Consider the following 4,889-nt stretch of genomic DNA (forward strand, 5'->3'; position numbering starts at 1 on the left):
TTTTAATATAATAGATACTCTTCTCTGTTAAATGAACTTAGCAGTTCTGTGCCAGTTAATATATCTCCAAACAACCCAATGACAAGTTTTTGTGATTGGACAACAAAGTATATTTTATACAAATAATTAAAAGAAAAATTGTCCATGGATCCTCATTCTTTGGTATTCAGTAGCTAATTAGACATATATTGCAAAGTAAGATGTGCTGATCTAACAATGACAAGTTGCTCTTCGACCAACTTGTCCAAAGTCAAGTGCTCAAAGTAACACAATTTACAGCAATGCAAACTGAAAATGCAAAGAGTTTGAACACTGAAGAATGTGCATGGAAGTTCTCTAAAAAGGGTACCTAGCTATTTCCTCCTATTTGATTTCTCTCTTTGTTTATATAAACATGCTAATATTTTCATGAATGGTAACATCATACCTGCAAAAATAGTATCTGTCAATGAAGTGACAAAGAGATCAGTCATTGATTTTTTCCAGGGAATAAAGGCCTACCAGTCAAAATCTTTGAAAAAATGCAACCAATGCTCCACATATAAAATTACAGCAGGCAACGATACCCGGCTCAAACTGCATATATTATATTGTTTAAAACTAAAAATTGGATATATTAGAGAATAGAGAATGTATGAGCACTACAAAAACTCAGATTGCACATATTACATTGTTTAAAACTGAAAACTGGATAAAAGATTTAAAACTAAAACTTGGAAATTCAGACTGCAAGATGATCAGGAGTAAACAACATAACACTAAAGAAAATAATGACAGTCTAAAGTTTCATGGACACGGTAAGAAAAACAGAGAATGTTCAATTGCGCACATAATTGTAACTGATTTTTTAACTCAACATTGTAACTGAATTGAAGCCACATACTTGATAATACTGCATTGTTTCACATGTGTTCAGTTTTGAAACAAAATGAACATGTGTTATATTGCAAACTGACTGTAAGCCTATATGTTTCTATCCAAACCAGCACAGATTGGGGTTAAAAATCTATAGCTTCTAGCTTAGAAGGAAATCAAGAAAATTAGCACACAAGTGGACCAGCGGAACTTGAATCATATGCATACTTTGCTTGAGTAGACCTTAATAAATTTCACATGGTTACTAATAATAACTCAGTAGACTAAATATTTCAGAATCCTAAGATTAGGTTAGCATCTAATACCTTCAATTTTGACACACACCACCTTTAGTATGGACACTGGACCGTAGATAAACATAGAAAATTTATTGTTATTATAAGAAAGGAGCATAACCGTTTATCTCTTGGCCATTTCCAAGAGCAAATTCATATGGGTCACCGTTGTCATAATAGTGGTGCCCCCTGCAGCATATCAAGCCTTTTTGCTAACTAAAGCTAAGAACTTGTTCAATGACTATTGTCGTGTGCATAATTCTGAACACAGATCATCAACCAAAATCAAATTAAATTGCATAAATCTGTACAAACGAAATCCCTATTATTAGCTATGATGGTAAGAACATGGCACTGCAGTCCATAATATTTTTTTCTCCAAGTAATTGTATGTGAGCTCATTAGACTACATCTCTCTACTGAGATGGTTTTCATGTTGGCAAAAAAAAACAAGAAACCAAATAAAGTTCAGATTTAGATATTTATCCACTCATAACTATTGCACAGCTCCGATCAGCCTCTGGTTGGCTTAGAATAGAGGTCACAGCCTTTCCATGCCTAGCTATGGGATGCAAGAACACTAACCCTGATGAAGACGTGTATTTTCTATGTCACAGAGAGATCCGCTAAGGCTATCGACCTGTCTTCTACACATGATACAGTATGTTCCTTTTCACAGACTCATTTATACATGTCTTTTTTATCCACTTTCCCTTGCCACATGGTAAATGTGAAAAGCATAAAGTGCATGTCAGCCTGTGTAATATTGACACATTGTCATGAGCTTTGTATCCAATCTGTGATTCGTGAATGTAGCATGGGGTCTGTCTAGATGCCCAGGTTGTCTGCACTGCTGAGCTAATTGTTTGTTTAGGTGAGTTCTCTTGGCCTTTTATCAATATGCAACTTGTGTGCCTAAGCATTTAGCCTAGACTTGCAAAGTTGCAACTATGTGACCTTGATTAGTTTATTTCATATAAAAATATCTGAGAACTGGTAGTAGATTATGCTAAAAACATGTATAATCACCTAGGTTCTTCATCCTAATAGCTATAACTTAATAACCTATTCTCTTTATCTTTTTTTAGGATGCAACTGTGTCTATGCATTTAGTTGAGATTTGCTTTGATAGCAGGTCCATCTCGAAATACTCTTGTTCATTTTTGATAGAACAGTATGTATGATGCTCCGATTGCTAAACTTATTGATTGTAAATAACATTTTAAATTATCAAAGGCACCGGATAAGGAATAATAGTATTTCCTTTTAGTATCCATGTACTTTCCTATCATTTAAACACTGGCATTAGGCTTGTGCTTCGTGATTGTTGAGGCCGACTATTGCAAAGAAATGATAGTGTAGGGTCTTTCCTGTCAAGTTCGTTGCATGGTGGTTGTGCTATACTGCTATTTCTTATACGTCAAGGAGTACTTGGTGAAAGCATCCTTGGTGGACACATCAATATTTTTAGCTGTATAATTTATCAATTACTTATGCTTAATGTTTCATATCAGTAAGGCAATTTTGCTTGTAAAGAGTGTAAAAATTATAAGGCTATGGCAATATTATTGAAGGAGACAAGTGACAAAATAAATGGCAGCAGGAAGGGGTTGGCACACCTGGTGGCAGCAGCAAGCGATGGTGTAGGAGGCGTTGAAGAAGCTAGGGTTCACCACGATGGAGTCCTCGGAGCAGTTGCAGATCACGAGGGCGTGCAGGATGTGCGAGGCCTCCTCCGACTGCTTCCTCTAGTTCTTGCTGCTTCCTCTAGTTTCGCTCGACGGGATGCAGCGTCGCGGCCAGCTGCGGGGCGTCGCGGCCAGAAAAAATAATCACAAACTCTATTGTAACAGATAAGATCATAAATACCCGACCAAAGCTTTAGGAATAGCAACTTCTACCCTCATCAGGTGCTTTATTCAGTCCAAGCATGAGTCATATGTTTGAAAAAGTCAGTAGGATGTTTCAATTGCACAGTATACAAAATTTCCACATTTCGGATAGAAATGCTGACACTTTTAAGGAGCGGTATTTGGATGAGCTTCTTATTTATTAAACAACAACTTTGACAAAGCAGTATGCTGCTACTTTGCTAGTCATATCACGAGCGTTGCAAGCTGGTTACGAGGTACATATAGACGAAATCAGAAATCTGCAGCCTCGGTTTCCTATGGTTGACCCTCAGGTTCAGTCGCAAAACGGATCCTAGGACTTGGAAGATGGAGATGGAGACATAGAAGGGAGGACAGAGCGGTGAGGGGATTCATGTACCTGGTGGTGACGCTCCAGCGACCCAGACCCGAGAGAAGCTTGACCTCGCGCCATAGATCCGTGGTCACCAGCTTTCCGACGAGGTGGACGGGGCGGAAGCAGGATGGGGGCGCACCACGGGGATGAAGGATGCTGCGCCACTGCGGGGAGGGAGGAGTCGCGCCGCGGGGCGCGCTGCAGGGAGGGAGTAGCCGGACAACGACCGGACTGACCTCCTGTGGCGGGCCGGTGCAGCCGCGCAGGGAGGGATGGAGCGCGGGGTGCCTGGAGGGGCGGAGCTCGTCACGGAGGCGAACCGGAGAAGGCGGGGGCGTGCGGCGGCGGCACGACCACCTGTGGGCGGGCGAGGGGCGGCGTCGGCGCGGCCACCTATGGGCGGGCGCAGGCGGCGTCACAGCCAGCTCCGGGCAGGTGCGGGGGGCGTCAGGCACGGCCAGTTGGGTGAGGGCGACGATTGGGGCGCTCCGATGCGGAGGCGGACTGGATGAATCGCGGGATCGAAGGCTGAATCACGGGAGCTCTTTCCTTTTAGCTATTTCCTTTTGAATGTTGTCGCAAGGGACGGACGTCGTGGCGAGGCTGCGGGAACGCAGGAGGCAGGACGACGGACCCCACGTGAGAATGTCGTACCAAAACGGTGTCCACTCTTTAGCCTTTTCAGTTGTGAAGAGATATAGCTTTTACTATAAATATAAATTTATAGTATGCCTAGGTAAGTTGTGTTTATAAATGAGAATGGAACGGAGGGAGCAGCGTGTTTCCGCAACATCCACCAAGTCCTAGGATCCGCCCGGCCAGTGACGCTCCAAGAACCACCGTTAAATCGTTAATCCAACTCCAAACCCTGCAAAAAAATGCAAACCAACCAGCTAATCACCCTATTTCTGGCAAGCGGCAAAGCCACGGCCAGCCCGGCAGCGAACCAACCGCCGCCCTTGCTTCGCTCGCGGCCGCTCGCGCTGCCGCGGCGGAGGTCCTATAAAAGCGGCGCCCCGTCCTGAGGCAGGAGAAGCAATTGAGAGATCACTCAACGCACGCCGACCGTCGAGCGAGCAGTCTCCCAATTCCACCCAATAAACAGAATAACATCTCCTCGAGCGCGAGGCGGGTTTCCTTCGACCAATCCAGCAGCAGGAAGCAAGCGACGATCCGACCACCGCCACCACCAGCCGCAATGGAGATGAAGAAGGTCCTCGTCGCCGCTGCTCGTCGCCGCCTCCTCGGCCACCGCCGTGCTGGCCTCGGTCGCCTCCGAGGCGGCCGTGCCCTCCGAGGCCCCCGCCGGCGCGGCCGGCGGTGCGGCGGGCCCTTCCGCCAGCGGCGCCGCCGCCGCCGTGCCCGCCGCCGGGGCGCTCGTCGCCTCCTTCCTCGCCTACTACCTCCACTGAGCGACGACGCGAACGCGCACGCCGCGCGGGACGGGAAACTTGGGATCCACATCGTGTTTGGTTCATCCGATTAATTAAT

General features: G+C 45.3%; 1 long non-coding RNA gene across 1 annotated transcript; it reads right to left on the reverse strand.

Annotated features, from left to right (window-relative positions):
• Window positions 1-216: 216 nt before the first annotated feature.
• Window positions 217-4,051, reverse strand: LOC136475972 (uncharacterized). Its single transcript, XR_010763343.1, has 3 exons — window positions 3,423-4,051; window positions 2,771-2,954; window positions 217-427 (listed from the first exon to the last, which is right to left on the reverse strand). It is a non-coding gene; the product is annotated as an uncharacterized lncRNA (long non-coding RNA).
• Window positions 4,052-4,889: the final 838 nt, after the last annotated feature.

Source organism: Miscanthus floridulus, chromosome 8 (assembly GCF_019320115.1).
Source record: "Miscanthus floridulus cultivar M001 chromosome 8, ASM1932011v1, whole genome shotgun sequence".
NCBI classification, from domain to species: domain Eukaryota; kingdom Viridiplantae; phylum Streptophyta; class Magnoliopsida; order Poales; family Poaceae; genus Miscanthus; species Miscanthus floridulus.